This window comes from Dromiciops gliroides, chromosome 5 (assembly GCF_019393635.1).
Source record: "Dromiciops gliroides isolate mDroGli1 chromosome 5, mDroGli1.pri, whole genome shotgun sequence".
Lineage (NCBI taxonomy): Eukaryota > Metazoa > Chordata > Mammalia > Microbiotheria > Microbiotheriidae > Dromiciops > Dromiciops gliroides.
In genome coordinates this window covers 57,269,759-57,289,398 of record NC_057865.1, presented here as the reverse complement: position 1 = coordinate 57,289,398, position 19,640 = coordinate 57,269,759, and the positions used below count along the sequence as shown (strand labels likewise).

Genomic DNA, 19,640 nt, shown 5'->3' with positions numbered 1-19,640 from the left:
TAGCATACAGCCTATTTCTTTAAATAATACAACTTTCTACAGAGAGGCAGCATATGGAATTTTCTAGAAGATGTTAAAAGGCATGGAGACTATTAGCAAGGCATTAATAGTTTTTATTTCTTTCTTTCTTTTTGGTGAGGCAATAAGGGTTAAGTGAGTTGCCCAAGGTCACACAACTATTGCATGTCAAGTGTCTGAGGCCAAATTTGAATGCTGGTCTTCCTGAATCTAAGGCCAGTGCTTTATCCACTGTGCCACCTAGCTGCCCAATTCCTTTTATTTTTACTGACAATAGGACATGTATAGAAACTTTACCTTATATGTCATTATATTCTCATCTTATTTGTAGGTACTATGAACCTAATCAATCATTAGGTGACATTGGATCCACAAGATGTCAAGTAGTTTTCAGAAAGGGGTGGTCTGAATAAATGATTATTCTTTAAAAATATCAAAAAACATATAATTATGAGTCTGAACTTAGCCAGTGAAATTGGATAGGAAATAAAATGAACCAATGAATGAATGTCATGACCTTCTCTAAAACTCACAGAGTTGTCTGGAGAAATGAGACATCAAGTGTCTTTTCCAGGGTCACCTAGTCATTATATGTCAGAGGCATGAGTTGAACCCATGTCTTTCTTGCTGAGAGAGCAGCTCTTTTTTAGGGTAAGTATAAGTACAAATTTCTTTCCTATCTGTCTGTTCTACAAGAAAAAAAAACCTATGAATCTTTTCACTATTTTGTAGTCATTGGATACCCTAATTCAGTGAAGACCAGAGGCACTGTAATAATTCATTCTTTATACTACCACTCACTGCCTTATCTGTAAGTCATGGGAATTGAATGTTTTCCTCTTGTTTCTTTTAATCATTGATGTTATCTAGCTACCCAGAAGCAGAGAGCTTGAGAGAACTAGAGAGAGATAGTGAGAGAATGAGAGATAGAGAGGTGCCTTTCTTTTGTCTAATACTCAAAGTAGATCCAATCACTGAATTAAAAACTAATCACTTAGAGAATTCTCTTGCAAACAAATCCTAAACAAGAATTCTTTGCTCTTGTTTTCTACTCCTGTGGTGATAATTTTCCTTTCTGTATTTCATCAACTATTTTCTCTCTGCTCAGACAGTGGACAATTTATTTGACTAGATAGCAGGTTATTGGATAGATAGATAAAGAGAGATGTAGAGCGAGAGGAGACCTTAGAAGCCATATAGCCCATCCTCTTCATTTGTAAAATGAAGAAACAGTGATCCAGAAATTACTTCCCCTTCATATACATATGTATGTATGCATATCTGAGACAGAAATTGAACCCAGGTATGACTCTAACTCCACTATCCTACTTACTATTCAACAATACCTCTCATGCCTCTAACATAGATGTTAAAATTAGTCTCAAGTATACAACACTCTTTTTCTGTTCTCGGAGAAAAATTTCAGCTCTCCAGCATTGAATTAGAGGAACTAAAGTGGAGTGAGCTCAGCTCTAGCTCACCACAACTTAACATTCTCCATAGTTCTCTTGGAATTAAGGTCTCCTCATTCTTCCCACCATCCTTCTTTACAGACCTTGAAAATCTTGTTATCCTTTGGGGGACTAGGCCTTTAGACTTCATCATGCCTTGAAATCTTATACTTTCCCTTTCCCTGTCCCTTTTCAGCTTCCTCTTGTGTGTTATCTTCCATTAGGAACAGCTAGGTGGCACAGTGGACAGAATACTGGGTCTGAAATTGGGAGGACCTGAGTTCAAATGTGACCTCAGACACTTACTGACTGTGTGAACCTGGGCAAATGACTTAATCCCAATTGCTTTCAACATTCAGAACCATCTCCAGTCATCTTGATTGATATATATATATATATATATATATATATATATATATATATATATATATATATATATATATATCACATACACATATATATCATATACACATACACACACACACACACACACATATATCCATAAGACCCAGATGGCTCTGGAGGGGAGAGTGAGGTTGGTGACTTTGCATAGCCCTACCCCACTTAAATTCAAGTCACTGCATCACCCCGAAGTCATAATCTTCTTTGAGAGCGAAAGACAGGGGGCACCTAGGTGGTGTAGTGGATAAAGCACTGGCCCTGGATTCAGGAGGACCTGAGTTCAAATCCAGCCTCAGACACTTGACACTTACTAGTTGTGTGATCCTAGGCTAGTCATTTAACCCTCAAAAACAACAAAAACAACAACAACAAAAGGAAAATGAAGGACAAAATAACAACAATCTTCCACCAATAGATTCTTAGTTCCTTGAGGGCATGAACTGTTTTTTGGTATTGTAGTTGAATCTTCAGCCCTTAGTACAATGCCTGTCATACAGTAGTCACTTAATAAATGTTTATTGACTGACAGTGAGAGTCAGGGCATTTTAGATCATATATTCAACCCAACTAACATGTGTTCTAGTATCTAGCTTCAGAGCACAGACTTGATTGGGCTGAGAGATCTCCAGTATGTAATCATTTGCTGAAGGACCTCTTTCAGGTTAAAAAAAGTCAGTAACCATAAATAATATTAATAAGCGTAAGAATAGAGATATTGACTTTCCTATGTTAAGGGAAAAGGAAGTCCCACATGAACTAGAGTAAAGAACACAGGGATGGTATCAGAGAAATATGGAAAAACTTGAATGAATTGATAGAGAAAAGTGAACAGAACTAGGAGAACAATGTGCCGTCAAACCTTTTAAAGACAAACAATTTTGCTAGACTTTAGAACCCCAATTAATGAAATGATTGGTGAGAACTATAGAGGATGGATGATAAAGAATGTTTCCTGCCCCCTGAAAGAGAGGTGAGAAACTCATAGTGCCCACTAAGGATGCATCTAGTGTGGAAATATGTTTTAATGGAATATGAATATTGCTGTATTTTTGCATGTTGGTTCTTGTTTTGCTTAAGAAGAAACCTTATGGGGGCAGCTAGGTGGAGCAGTGGATAAAGCACCAGCCCTGAATTCAGAAGGACCTGAGTTCAAATCTGGCCTCTGACACTTGACACTTACTACCTGTGTAACCCTAGGCAGGTTATTTAACCCTCATTGCCCTGCAAAAAAAATGTTTTTAAAAGAAGAATTTTTATGAAAATAATTGTCATTGTCAATGTTTCTGATAAAGGCCTCATATCTAAAATATATAGAGAATTATATAGAGTATTGAATCAAACACATAAGAATACAAGTCATTCCACAATTTAGAAATGGTCAAAGGATATGAACAGGCAGTTTTCAGATGAAGAAATTAAAGCTGTTTATAGCCATTTGAAAAAATGTCCCCCATCACTACTGATTACAGAAATCCAAATTAAAACTACTCTGAGGTACCACTTCACACCTATCAAATTAGCTAATATGACAAAAAATTTAAATGACAAATGTTGAAGGAGATGTGGGAAACTTGGAAAACTAATGCAATGTTGGTGTGAGCTAATGCAACCATTCTGGAGATCAATTTGGAATAATGCCCAAAAGGCTATAAAATTGTGCATACTCTTTGACCCAGTAATACCACTACTAGGTCTATATCCCAAAGATATCATAAAAAGGGACAAGGATCTACATGTATAAAAATATTTATAGTTGCTCTTTATGACATGGCAAAGAACTGGAAATGGAGGGGATGCCCATCAACTGGGGAATGGCTAAACAATTTGTGGTATATGAATGTAATGGAATACTATTGTGCTATAAGAAATGACGAGCAGGTGGCTTTCAGAAAAACATGGAAGATTTACATGAATTGATGCTGAGTGAAATAAGTAGAACCAAGAGAACACTCTATACAGTATCAACAAAACTGTGATGATCAACTGCGAGAGACTTAGCTCTTCTCAGCAATAAAATGATCCAAGATAATACAAAAAAATTCATGAATGAAAATGCTCTTCACACACAGAAAAAAGAACTATGGAGTCTGAATGCAGATTGAAGCATACTATTTTCACTTTTGTTGTTGCTTTTTGCTATTGTTGTTGCTATTGTTTCTTCTTTCTTGTGTTTTTTCCCCTTTTTGTCCGACTCTCCTCTTACACCGACTAATGTGGAAATATGTTTAACATGATTGTACATATATAACCTATATCAGATTGCTAACAAAAGCGAATGTTGAAAACTATTTTCACATGTAATTTGAGAAAATAAATAAAGATTTGGTAAAATGAAAAAAATATCCTATTGACTATTTCTCTTTGAAATCTGCTGTTCTCCCCAAATTTATGTATCTCATATTAGTATATGTGTCATAAATCTTCTGATATTTATAGTTAAAAATAAAATCAATATATTCTCAAATCAGTGGGAAAAAAGAAGAAACTTTAAAATGTCTTATTTAAAGATTCCCTCACTTCCAGAAGTTGATGCTCTTAAGAGCAATCTAGGTCAGTATTATTAGTATATCTGTGTGTACACATACATACACACATGTGTGTTACAAAGTTTTATTTTATCCTTCTTTTGTGAAGACTGAGGTAGGATGATAAAATTCTCTAGGTTATGCTTCAATTTAAATAATTATTTCCAAAGGTTTAAGGTCCTGCTTACAGAGTTTTATCAAAGGCTTGAAGAACTATTTAAGGTCCACCATTCTAAAGAAAAATCAATACTGATTAACTGATTGATTTATTTGATTCAGTAATGGCATAAACATTCATATTGAATGATGAAGGAAAAAATATTTAAAGTCCCAAAAAATATCACTGTTTAGTACCTATTTTCCTTTATGCAGATTTTAGTTGATGGATCACTAAAGAGATGTCTTATAACTGTAAAGAATTCTATTGGGAAGAACTTCTCTTATTTGAATGATCTCATCTAACTTAAATAACTTATTCTCTCTTTGTATTTGGCAAAGAAGCCTTTAAATAAGCAATAATAAAGAAGTCTGCTCCATTTACAAAGCTAATGAATTGGTAACTTTTGCCAATTAAGTGATTCATCTTTTTATGAATAAATTATGATTGGCACAAATACTATGATTAGTCATGAGCATTTCTTTATAAGATGATAGGAAAGTTTGGTATTTTACATTCTCAAAATAATCATTCAACCTTTCCTACTTTATTTCCAAAGATTCACTCCCACAAGTGTTCCACTACAGTGTCATTAGGCTACTGACATTCCCTTAAATATCTTGTTTCTTTGCTCATACCTTCTCGCCTAACTTCAAAGGAACCAATCACTGAGAAATTAAGTCTCTCTTTTGTGCCATATGTTGTTCTAGGTGATAGGGATATAAACCAAAAAGGAAAATCATCCCTGCCCTCAAAAATTTCCATTTTATTTTGGAAAAAATACGCACAGGTATAGGCATATGTAAAATATATAAATAACGTAATTGGGAATGGAGATGACTAGCAGCTGGTTGGTTAAGAAGAAGCTTCATTTAGAAGGTACAGCTTCAGCTGAGTCTTAAAGAAAATCAATGATTCTCAGAGGTAGATATGCAGAGTAAGGGAATTCCTAGCATGGGAGAAAGGCAGTGCAAAGTCACACAGATAGGAAATGGAGACTTAACAATGAGGAATATTAGGAAAGTCAGTTTAATTGGACCATAGAATGTCAAAAGGTCAATTGGGGCTAGGTGTGAAATGCCAAACAGTGGAGTTTAAATTTAATCGTATAAATCTCAGGGGTATGACATGGCCAGATTCGAGCTTTAAGAAAATCGCTTTCACAGCCATGTGGAAGATGGATCAAAGTGGGGTAAGATGTGAGGCAAGGAGAACATGTGAGAAACTCCAGTAATGATTTAGGTAAGAGGTGATGAAGGCCTGCAGAAGGTGATAGCTATGTGGTTATATGGGGAGGTAGAGAGAAGGGGAGAGAAAAGATGCAAACAACTATACAGATACAAAGTATATCCATGATATAAGCAGTGTAAATGGAAAAGTGTGGGGCACTCCTTTCAAAACATGAGTTTGGAGTTTAGTCTTGAAGGAAACTGAGAGACAGAGATGAGGAGGAAGAACATTTCAGACATGGTAGAAAAATGGTGAAAAGGCACATTTTATATGCAGGGTTATTGTTAGAGATCATGTATGAATGTGTATACACCACTTTGATGGATATAGATGCTCATTTGACCTAGAATTTCCCTGATGATTCATGTTTGGTAGTTCCCATTCTCCCTCCCTCCTACACATTATTTTCTCTCCTTCTACTCTTAAGAATAATTGTTTATTTACTGGGTTTCAGCTTACCAGGTGTCTCCAAGGTAATTGCCACAGAAGAAGCTAAGAACACTAGCCTTCAATATGTTAGGTGGTTTCTTGTAAACAATCATACACTACCACCCTACTTCATTTCAAAAGTTGTGAGACCATGGTTGTGGGACATTGCATACAATGTCACATTTTTTTAATAAACTGATGGAATTTGCTAATTTTTTCCTCTTCCCCTTTTTGTTCTTTAAAAATTGTCTTTGTTATAATGAATGCTCTCTACAAGGAGTGGAGAAAGATACAGGAGGAAACTTAAGCTATGTAAAAACAAAGGCATCAATAAAAATGTACTTTATAAAAAATAACAATTTTCTTCCTTTGTTAAAAAGCCTTATGATGTATTATGATAACAGTTCCTAACTGACTGCTTTATTTATTCTTGGATACATGCATTGATTTACTACATAGGAGAAATGCATGAGCATAGAAAAGGGAATTTTTTCTTTCTTAGTGTATTTTTACTGTGACAGCTTAATGGTTCTGTTATTTTAATAATACAGAATTTCCTCCACAAGTTCATAACCCCTTCATAGCTTCTCATCCCATCCACATCTTTCCAGAAATCCTCCAAAGAAGATCCATCTGACATGAATAGGAGGGGGGATATCTTTTTCTGATTTGCTTAATATGTCACCCATAATGTACCACTTAATCTAAATGGGTGTTTTCTCTCATCCTATGTACATGGCCAGTACATGACTAGATCAATGAGAGTGTGTAATTTTCAAGGGATCCTTCTCTGTTATTGACTGAAATCTCTTTTCTCAATCCAGTTGATGTGAAGTAGCCTTAATATAATGAAAAATTAACAATTTAAAGCTGTCTATCCAAGACAAGGATTAGGAGGTGATTTATATCATTAATTTGAGGTCTTTAAGCAAAGGCTAGATGACCACTTTTCTGGAGTATCAAATTAGATCAATCAATCATTAGCCAATGTGGGTTGGGCTAGATGGCTTCTGTTATGAACTTCTGAGACTATGAAATGGGGGGAAAGGGAACAAGCATTTAAGTGCCTACTCTATACCAAGTACTATGCTAAGTGATTTAGAAATATTATTTTATTTGAATATAAGAACTAGACACAAAAAGTGACTATCTAGCCTTATATTTTTCATTTCTTCAATATTCTAATGAATTACAGGGTTTCTCCCAACTTCCTATTACCATTCCCAAAAGCCTCATTAAAATTACAAAATCAACTTTGTCTGTCAATATGTCCTTATAGTTAACTTAATATTTTGCCTTCTTGATTTCCTGGAGACCAAAGGGTACTGATGAGATTTAGGTTCTCCAACGCTAACAACTGCACACCATTAGAGTAAAGCAGGAGGCCAGTCATTCCATATTAGAGAAACCTTCCCTATCTTTGCTCTCCACATTTCTCTCTGAGCCTGAAGGAATCTGAAATGATGGTATCCACCCCAATGCCTTACTTCCTTGTGTTATAACTATTACCATTTCACTAGAATTTGAATTTATGTCTTTATAGTCATCACAGTGACAAGCTAAAGCTATGTGTCTCCCCCCACACACACTCAAATTCTATAGTAACTTAGATCTACGAAAGAAAGGGCTTGAACTACATGACTTTATAAGACCTCTCCACCACTGGATTTGTGATCACTTTTGTCAAGATATTTTACTTTCCTGGACTCTGATTTCCTATCCTGAAAAATGAGAGGACTGGACTAGATGATTTCTAAGGTTACTTCCAGTTCTAAACTTGTGACCTTATGCTCAACAGTCTGTACATGTTGAACATGAAAACAACGGAATTAGAAACCGAGTTACGCAAGGCTATGATATATGCACTTTTCTTGACATATCACTATTCATTGTGTATACTAGTCTTGCTATACTTCAGCCTTGCTATTAGGTTCTCTTGATTTAAATTGTTTCTAAGAATATACAACATCATATATCTTTTTATATTTGTGTATTTCAGGTCATTTCCTATTATTCTAAGAAGATTTAGTTCCTTTAGAGCTGAAAATAACAGATTAAGTCAATAAAGGAACCTAGACAAATATTAGAAATACTATCAAGCCTAAAATAAAAGAGTTGTGACATCTAAATAATATATAGAGAGCTGAAAAGAACCTCAGAGGCCATGAAGTCAGAGGACTGGAGGATCACAGACCTTGAGTAGGAAAGGACTTCTCAGAAGAATAAACTAAGGTGAAGTTGACTGGCTTACCCAAGATCACAAAGGTGGTAGAACAGGGATCTAAACACAGGTTCACCAACTGGTAAACCCTTTATGTCCTACAATGAGTGTAAATAACATTTGCTTTCTGTTTAGGCCAGAAACTGAGTGTCTTCCCCTCCCAAATTGATACTTTTGTGATGGTATATTAGACAACCTTTTCTCTCTTACCTAGCCTTTAGTCATTGAATGGGCAATGGCTTAGAAAAAATAAGTCCTGACCTTAATTTAGAAAGGCTAGGGTCATCCACTTACCCTGGGGCACTGCCAGTCATCTTGACTTTTGTCTTGCCACTGGACTTTGATGACACTTTAGGAGCAAGTGAAACAGACAATTTTACATAACTTTGACTCACTTCAATCCAATCCATGTGCAAGTCGTGACATCACCTTTGTGGTGTCAGTGATCCCTTTTGAGAATGAAGGATGAACAACTGGGAAACCCAAACTTGTTTTGATACTTAGGGCTCATCTGCCAGTAAATAAATTCATTTGATAAATCTTGACCAAAAATCAATGTCCACAAAAACGTGATTTCTTGCTCAATGGTAGTTTTATTAGCTCACTTCAATTCACAGGAAAAACAGTTCTTTTCACCAAAGAAACAATATTCAGTATAGCTTGGAATTGTTTTTTTTTAATTTTTTTAAACATGGTAAGAGAAATTTCTATAGTTATGCTCATGGTAAAATATCCTAACTAAAGTATCTATAATTTTGATTTTTCTTTGTGTTTCCAATGATTGTTTTGTATAGAAAGACTTATTTAAAAATATATATGTAGTCATCTACTTGCCTTTGGGTAACCTTAGATTTCAATCCTTAGGACACTTTGATATCCTAAACTTTTCATTCAATTATTTGCTTATAAACATAGAGTGTGCTACAGAAAGTACATTGTAAAGATTAACTCTTCCCCCATTTTTATTAAGAATATCATTAATATATTAATCAATCATACAAATATGGGCTTTGAAGTAATTGGGAATATAGGTACATGAGAAAGCATTAATATATGATTTCTTGATCACCTTTTCCTTTTGTGACAAAATGTTTTAGAGACATATCCCCATTTAGTCTCTTCTACTTTCTCTGGCAGGTTAAAAAAACTGCTCCTCAATTCTTTCATAATTGCTTCTTCTCTAGCATGAATATGTGTGTATATCTATACTCAGTCTGATGCACCAACATTTCCGAATTTGATTTTGCTAAGTAACTTATTTTATAACAATTTTCCCCAGTGGGTATGAATAATGGAATTCCACAAGCTCCATAGATTTGAATTTTCCTCAAGGGATATAGATAGATGAATGATGAAAATAAATAGGTTGTAAAATAATACTAGTGAAAACTAACATGCAAAAAGTGGCATACAAGAAACATGATTAGCCAATATGATATGCTAATCACAGAGAAAATGTGAAAGATGGTAGGTAGAAAGACTTGGTGAAGCATAGTACTTAGGGAATGTTTAATATACATACTAATGATTATTCATATTTAATATATAATAATCAATAAAGATAATCATGGCTCTATTTAATTTTATATTAATTATGATATAGTTAATAATATAATATATAATAAATAATAATTAAGGTTAGCATATATATGTTTCTATGTGTGTATATATATATGTATATATATATGTGTGTGTGTATATATATTCTCCAGGGTATTATATAGATTTTCTAAAAAGGCCTTATGGGAAAACATGAATAAGGATCAAACATGATGGGAAGACATAGAAGGATTGGAAGTAGATAAATATCTACATAATAAAATCCTAGATAACCTTAAGTATTCCAGTCTAAAATGTACTAAAGATATTTATTGACTTTTTGCTTTTGCCATAATGTACCATAAAAGGGTTAGCTACAAAGTTATTTTTGCAGCTTTAGAAATTACTTAATGCTATCTCATAACTTTGAGGATAATGCACTGATAAAGTTGGGATCTCTTTCAGTGGAAGAAGTGACCCCATAACCGAAAGTAAATAAATAGGTTAAAAAAACAACCCAAACACTTAAAATATTAAAGTGAGTATTGCTATGTGATCTTTTATTTTCATGATTTCAACATTCTAGTGCTATAGGATTTACTGAATTCATTGTAGAGTTATAACTCAGGAAGAAAGTGATATTCTGACATTTAGGTGCAGTACCCAGTAGTTAATGAGAAAGTAAGAGAGTTATGACATCAGGACAGAGCCAAGAGAGTGCAGATTTTCATCAATCACAAGATGACACAGGAAAACCATAGTAACTACTGACATATAGTTCCTATTGTTGCACAGAGAACTCATCAATCAAATTAGATTTTTCATTTCTTTTTTCTTTTTCAAAAGGAATGTAAAGGAAATGGGAAAAGGTAGAGGTAAAAAAAGATAGATACATAAACATGCCATGGTCCTTAAAGAATAGTGTCAATATGTTTGAATCAGAAAATGAGTTGGAGTTGATTACGAAATCTAAAAACAGGGGCAGCTAGATGGCGCAGTGGTTGAAGCACTGACCCTGGATTCAGGAGTACCCGAGTTCAAATCTGGCCTCAGACACTTGACACTTACTAGCTGTGTGACCCTGGGCAAGCCACTTAACCCCCATTGCCTGCAAAAAAAAAAAAAAAAAGAAATCTAAAAACAGAAAAAAAAGAACTTTAGATTTATACTGGAGAATAAAAGAAAATCATAGATAGGGTTAGAATTTAGGACTGTGATAATAAATGAGAAAGAAGGGGGGCAGAACCAAGATGGTAGAGGATAAGCTGTGACGCCCACAAGCTCCAGATAAAGCCATCCACTCACTCCCAAATAATGCCATTAAAAGCAAAGTAAAACAAAATAAACAAACAAACAAAAAACCACCCCAGAACATCCTAACACACATAAGAGAAGAGTGAGACTATTTGCCAGCCAAAGCAGGCAATTGAGATCATCTGCTGATCAGGCTAATAGAGGAGCTTTGCACTTGGTCTGGATCTAGCCAAGAGCAGAGCATGCCTCCAGCACCTCAGAGTTTTCAGTGCCAGCGGCTTCTTCTGAGGCTCTGCTTGTGGACTAGTGAGGAGGCTCAGTGGTTGGCTGGGGTGAAGTGGCTGCAGTCTCTGCTAGAATTGGGGAGAAGTGCCCTGGTTCTGAACCACTCAACCAAATTGAGGGGTGGCAGCCCAGTGTGGGAGGGGCAGAAGCATTCCAAGCTTTCAACCATAGAGAATCAGATTTCAATCAGACATCTGCTTCTGGGCAGAGATGAGTAAGCAAAAAAGACTGTGGACAATAGACAGCTTCTTTGATGGAGGGGTAGACCAGGATATATCCTCAGAGGAAGATAATAACAAAGTCAAAACTCCAACATCCAAAGCTTCCAAGAAAAATATGAATTGGTCTTAGGCCATGGCAGCACTCAAAAGGGACTTTGAAGAGAAAGTAGGAGAGATAGAAAGAAGGAAGATTTAGAGAGGTTGAGGAATGAATGGAAAGAGAAATGAGAACAATGAAGGAGGGTCATGAGAAAAAAGTCAACAGATTGAAAAGCCAAATGGGAAAGGAGATATAAAAGCTCTCTGAAGAAAATAATTGCCTAAGAATTAGGATTGAACAAATGGAAGCTAGTGACTTTATGAGAAACCAAGACACAGTAAAGCAAATCTAATTGAATGAAAAAAAAAATAGAATTGTGAAATATCACCTTGGAAAAATAGTTGACCTGAAAAATAGATTCAGGAGAGAGAATTTGAAAATCATTGGACTACCTGAAAGCCATGACCAAAATAAGAGTTTAGACGTCATCTTCCAAGAAATTAACAGGGAAAATTTCCCTGATATTCTAGAAGTAGAAGGTAAAATTGAAATGGAAAGAATGCACCAATCACTTCCTGAAAGAGATCACAAAAGGAAAACTTCCAGGAATATTATAGCATAATTCCAGAGATCCCAGTTCAAAGAGAAAATATTACAAGCAGCTAGAAAAAAAGAATTCAAATACTGTGGAGCTACCATAAGGATAACACCAGATCTTGCAGCATCTACATTAAAGGACCAGAGGGAATGGGAAATGATATTCCAGAGGGCAAAGGAACTGGGCCTATAGCCAAGAATCACACATCCATCAAAACTACATATAATCTTTCAGGGGAAAAATGGGATTTCAATGAAAAAGAAGACTTTAAGGCATTCCTGATGAAAATGACCTGAACTGAATAGAAAATTTGACTTTTAAATACAAGAACCTAGAGAAGTATAAAAAGGTAAACAGGAAAAAGAAATCATGAGGGATATTAAGAGGTTATAGAGCTTTCTCAGTATTAGAGCAGCTGAAAGGAATATACTTAGACAGGGGACATAGGTGTGAATTGAATATGAAGGAATGATATATGTAAAGCATTTATTTTTTGTTTATTCTTGTTTTTTGTGGGACAGGAAGTATGGGGTGGCTTATGTCTGGAGCTGGCTGTGGACTCGGGCATCCTGAGTCCAGGGCTGGTGCTCTGTCCACTGTGTCACCTGGCTGACCCATGATGACATCTTCAAAATAAAGTTAAGGGGTAAGAGGAATGCACTGGAAGAAACGGAAAGGGAAAAGTGGACTGGGGAAAAGTAGCTCATATAAAAGAAACAAGAAAAAGCTTATGGAGTAGAGGTGAAGATAGGGAAGGAGAAGGGGAGTGAGTGAACCTTACTCTCATCAGAATTGGCTCAAAGAGGGAATAACATACACACTCAAGTGGGTATAGTAATATATTGTGCCATGAGGGAAAGTGAGAGGGGAAGGAGATAAGGGGGGAGAGGTGAAGGAAGGGAGGACTAATTGGGAGAGGGGGCAATAAAAAGCAAAACACTTTTGAGGAGGGATAGGGTAAAGGAAGATAGAAAATAGACTAAATATCAAGGGGAGGGGATAAGATGGAGAGTAATACAGTTAACAATAGTAACTGTGAAAGAAATGATGAGCAGGATGTATAAAAATGCAAACCATCCACAGAGATAGAACTTATGGTATCTGAATGCAGATTGAAGTATAAAGGTATTCTGTCTATTTTCTTTCACAACCTGACTAAGGTAAAGATGTTTTGCATGACTGCATATGTATGACGCATTGAATTGCTGGATTTTATAGGGAGGGACAAGGAAGGAGGGAGGTAGAAAATTTATAAGACAAAGTTTAAAAAAATCAACATGAAAAGTAATGATGAGCAGGAGGAGTTCAAAGAAACCTGGAAGGACTTATATGAACTGATGCTGACTGAGAAGAGCAGAACCTGGAGAACATTGTACACAGTAACAGCAACATTGTGTGATGAACAATGGTGATAGACTTGGTTCTTTTTAGCAATGCAATGGTCCAAAACAATTTCAAAGGACTTCATGATAGAAAATGTTCTCAATATCCAGAAAACAAACAAGCAAATAAATAAATAAACACATAAGTGAATGAATGAATAAATAAACAAACAATAGATGAGAAAGAAAAAGCAAAACTTTCAAGTCAATTAACTTCTCTTTTCTGAAATGGAGAATGATTTTTTGGATTAGAAATGACCAAATAGAAAAAATATATATAAAAGGGATATGGTAATATCTAAGTGCACTTGAGTTCAGACCATCAGGATCAGATAAACTATATGAAAGAACTGGCATAAATAGGTTATTGCTAACCAATTTTCAGTGATCTAGGAAAGAATATGGAGAACAGAAGTGTCATGGTGAAGAAAGAAAAATTGTGATAGTTTACAAAATTGTAGCAAAACAGTTTGCACACTATAGGTCAATAAAAGTAAGTTTAATGACTAACAAAATTCTAGAACATATTTTGGTTAGTGGATATTTTAAAAATGATTTGTAATCACAAAAAGTATGGTTTCAACTGTAACAGGCTATCTACTGAATTCCTTCTTTGATAGATTTAGATTGTTACATCAGAGAAATGATGTGGGGATACACACACAGACACACACTTTTTTGTTTTTTACAAAGAAACACATGCTATTTATATGACTTGTTGGAAAGATATGGCTTAGATCATAAGTCAACAGGTATTTATTAAATACCTACTATGTGTCTGGTAGTATGCTAAGTACTAGGTAGTTGAATTTCAAACTAATTGAATGGTTGGACCAAAGTAGCTCAATCAATATGGAAAGCAGTCTCCTATGAAGCAACCCAGAGATCTGTGTTCATCCATGCTTTCATTTTGTTTTCAATGACTTAGACAAAGTCATATATCATATACCTAGGAAATTTACAGGCCAAAAGGGAAAAAGACCCACATGTACAAAAATATTTATAGCTGCTCTTTTTGTGGTGGCAAGGAATTGGAAATTGAGGGGTTGCCCATCAATTGGGCAATGCCTGAACAAGTCGTGGTATATGAATGTAATGGAATTCTATTGTGCTGTAAGAAACAATGAGCAGGAGGAGTTCAGAGAAACCTGGAAGGACTTGCATGAACTGATGATGAGTGAGATGCACAGAACCAGAAAAACATTGTACACAGTATCATCAACATTGTGTGTTGATCTACTGTGATGGACTAGATTCTTCTCACCAATGCAATGGTACAGAAGACTTCCAGGGGACCCGTGATGGAAGGGGATCTCCAAATCCAGGAAAAAAAAAAGAACTGGGGAGTAGAGATACTGATTGAACTGTACTATTTCTTTTGCTTCTGGTGGTGGTGTTTTTCTATTTTGAGGTTTTTATTCATTGCTCTGATTCTTCTCTTATGACTAATGCAGAAATAAGTTTAATGTTATTATGTATATATATATATATATATATAAAACCTATATCAGATTACCTGCTGTCTAGGGGAGGGGGGAGGGAGGGAAGGGAGGGAGAAACATCTGAAATTGGAAAGCTTGTATAATCAAATGTTGACAACTATTTTTATATGTAACTGGAAAAAAATAAAATATTTTTATCAGAAAAAATAAAAAAGAAATTTACAGGCCTAGTGAGTTCACCTGCCCAGCTAGCCGTCTCCATTGCCACCCCCCCTCCCTGCCCCCCCCACCCCCTGCCTCCACCACCTGCTCCCCTTAGCCCATCCCGGCCAGGTCCCTGGAAGGATGAAGTTCGTTTACAAGGAGGAGCACCCGAGGCAGCTAGATGTCGCAGTGGATAGAGCACCGGCCCTGGATTCAGGAGTACCTGAGTTCAAATCCAGCCTCAGACACTTAACACTTACTAGCTGTGTGACCCTGGGCAAGTCACTTAACCCCAATTGCCTTACTAAAAAAAAGGAGAAGTGCTGCTCTGAAAGAAAGAAGATCTACAACAAGTATCCTGACTAGTGATTGTGGAGAAGACTCCTAAGGCCTGGATAGGTGACCTAGACAAGAAGAAATACCTGATGCCTTCTGATCTCACAGTTGGTCAGTTCTACTTCTTGATCTGGAAGCGAATTCATATCTGAGTTAAGGATTCCCTATTTTTCTTTGTCAACAATGTCATTCTACTCACCAGTGCCACCATGGGTCAACTTTACCATGAACATCATGAAGAAGACTTCTTTCTATACATTGCCTACAGCAACGAAAGTGTCTATGGTCTGCGTTGGGGGGGGGCCTTCTCTAAGAACAATGAGGGTTCCCCTGTCTCTTCCTCTCCTTATCCCCCACCTCCCCCATTCTCCTCAGTTTCTTCCCCCTGATGGAAGACAAACACCCCCACCTGTCAGGACCTGCAATTTGCAATGTTTAAGACTCTCCCTCAGCCCATTCTGGGTGGGGTTGGGGAGGGCAAGGGTAGAAGGGACCCCCAATGTCTCTATTTTCTTTTTTTTCTCCCTTTTTCTGCCTCTTCTTCTCCCCTCCCCCAATCTCTTCTTGGTTGTCAATTCCCTTTTTCTTTTTGTCTCACTCACTGATTGTTTTGATTTCTGTTCCTTCACAGACTCCCCAAGGGACTTGAGTTCCTATAATTCCTCCCCCTCTCCTTGACCCCCTTTATCTTCCCTTCCACAGGGTATGAGAGGAGGGGTGGGAGGGGGATGGGGGTGGAGAAAATCAATAAAGAAACAACCAACTTAAAATTTTCACAAAGAACAGTAAGGGTAGGTTTGATTAGAGAGTTCATTTTGGAAAAAATGTCCTTAGGATTTTAGTGAATATTTCTAAGTTGAGTCAACTATCTGACAGTGAATAAACCTATGATTTGTGAAGTTCATGAGGATTCATGACACTGATCAGATGGACTCATTCTAAGAAATCTTTGATGATGCTTTCAACAATTTAAAAAATTGTCCAATTATGCTAGAAATACCTTTTTTTCCTAATTGGCTACCAACATGTGTATGTCTGAAGGATTATACTTTTATTTCTGTAGCAATTCAAAACTGACATGATCATATGGACAATGATTTTGGTGTTAGTGCAATGATTTCTCCAAACACTGATGATGTCTGAGTAAGCACAACCTATTCTTATAGTTTTCGACTCACCATCAAATTGTTTCCAGAATCCCAGCAAGCATTTGACAAGAAAGCAAAAACCAGTTCCCAGGGAAGGTTTGATGTATGCACATATCTTTATTTGTGTTTTCTATATTGCACTTGAGTAGCTCCCTCAATCCTCTCTGTTATCCTGTATTTGCATATCATTGCCTGTTTAGTCATGTGATGAACATGTCATGAATGTTAATATTCTTGAAACCAAAAAAAAATCCTAACTCTGAAATTATGATCCTTGGTTATATGCATTATACACCACCTTAAAACTGCCATCAACTATCACAAACATTCTACAGAAAGAAATCTTATATTGCCTCTCGTTGCAGTATTTTTTTTTTTTTTGGTGAGTCAATTGGGGTTAAGTGACTTGCCCAGGGTCACACAGCTAGTAATTGTCAAGGGTCTGAGGCTGGATTTGAACTCAGGTTCTCCTGAATCCAGGTCCTGTGCTCTGTCCACTATGCCACCTAGCTGCCCCTTCACTACAGTATTAAGACTATTGAAAAATATAAACATTCTCCCCTTATGTTACTATTCTTCCATCTGGAAGATTTTCAAATGAACTAGTGGACAACACCAGTCATTAGCTTCTCTGATAACATTTCCTGACTCCAACTGGCACGGTGGTAGAAGAGAAGAAAGTGACATTCTTTCCTTATAAAGTGTGGTTTATTTATAAACATTGTTACAAATGAAGCAGATTTACCATTTAGTACAGTATTTGTCATTTTCCACTAGAAAAGTAAATATTTTATATCTAAAGGGCAGTTCATTTTCATTAATTGGCTAAAAAACGTTTTGAAAATTCTGCTTCTTGATGGCTTTTAAATTTTTCCTACTATATCCCATCACATTTCTTATTTATTTAAGATACAAATATAGAAATAAATTTAAGGCATAAAAAATTTTAAACTGTATTTTTCTTGTTTTGAGCCATATATTTCAAAACCTCATTCAAATAAAACCCCAATGTTGAAAGTAAGCTTATATCACTGTTAAATTAACCTTATTATATTATGTTAAACATTTTCCAATTGGAACAATTAATTCATTCACAATGTTACTAATATTTAAGTAAAAAGTTTTAAATAATGACACAATATAAAGTCACATAGATAAGTAGTAAGCATATGAGGTCTTATGTATTGTAGGGTGGTTTTTTCTACATAAAGTATTTGTAACTTTTTATAATTAAAGTCTTATAATTTTTTATTTAGAATTTTCATAATTATAGGCAGAATAAAATTTTATATTTTAGAAGTTTAATACTTAATGTGGACTTTGGGGAACAAAAGTTATAATTCTAGTTATGTTAAGTACATAATAAATAAATTTAAAAGAATATCAGTAGTAGCACATTACATTACCATGAGGGTTTACAAATATTTTGTGCTTGCTGAAAGGGGTTCTCTGGAGAGTAGGGGGAAGTATTTGGGGAACGTTGAATATGAATTTAAAAATGGAATACTATCTAGGACTAAAAAGTTGCCTCCTTTTGCATTCTTACTTGTCTTAAGATTTTTAAATCAATCCCAAATATTAGTGACTACAATTTACTATAAATGTATAAAACACTACCTTTATTGGGACTTGAGACTGCTATGTTCAGGTGAACAAGGCTTAATTTATCAATACAGTTACTAAGTGAATTCTTTGTTATACTGTCATGTTACTGTCATCTCCTCTCTGCGATATTATGACCATGTGGACATTCATCACACCAGAGAAAGAAGAAAAGGTCTTTGCCCTAGGATATCTCCACAAATCTCCACATCCTTCCTTTGCTTTCGGAACAAATGACTTACTTTTACTTGAGTATTTGTTTTGAATGAATAAATCGGCCTCCTAACAACTCTGTTTTTCTAACATTATCTCCTAAATGACCAACACTTAGAGGTAGGTGATGCAAAAAAAAAAAACAACAAAAAAAAAACAGGAATAGATCTGTCAGGCTGCTTAAAGAAGAATAGAATGTCATTATTGTTCTGATATCAGTGGATATATTCTTTACCTATCCATTCAATTGGACATTATGTGAACACAGAGATAATGAATGCAGGGTTCAAGGTGAAAGGATGATGAAATGAGAACACAGTGAAAGCTGTTGTAATTTTGGTCTTTGTTCTCACATAGGATAATGACATTGCTGTGATATCATCACTTTTAATGAATTATATTTAAGTGAAGTTGGGCTGTGCAAAGTCACCAACCTCACTCTCTCCTCTAGAACCATCTGGGTCCAGTGGCAAGATATAGATCAGGGCTACTGGAGATGGCCCCAGATTTTTTACAGCAATTGGAGTTAAGTGACTTGCTCAAAGTCACACAGTTAGCAAGTATCTGAAATCAGCTTTGAACTCAAATCCTAACTTCAAGGGCAGTGTTCTATCCATTGCATTATCTAGCTGACCCTCAGTGAAAGCTACTATTTGTGGAAGCCATTTCTCTCTTATTTCACCTGTTTCTCTTCCATTTCTTTTAAACTGAATTTAGCTAATGTTGGGTTTTTTTAATCTATGCTGTGGGAATGAGGAATTCAAATTCAATTTTAATAAAAACTGATTGACCCCTTCTAATAAATGAAGTTAAATTGGCAATTTGTGTTTTCCTCAGACCAAGAGATTCAAACTAATAAGTTTTAATTTTGTGTCCTTTTATTACTCAGATATTACTCCTGGTCCCAGGCCAGAGAGGTAGAAAGCCACAGTTTAAGGATTAA

General features: G+C 35.6%; 1 protein-coding gene and 1 pseudogene across 1 annotated transcript in view; one reads left to right on the top strand and one right to left on the bottom strand.

Moving 5' to 3' along the window:
* The window catches only part of MALRD1 (MAM and LDL receptor class A domain containing 1), a 910,872-nt gene that overhangs the window by 354,232 nt on the left and 537,000 nt on the right, over nt 1–19,640 (bottom strand).
* LOC122727913 lies at nt 15,540–19,618 on the top strand (annotated as a pseudogene).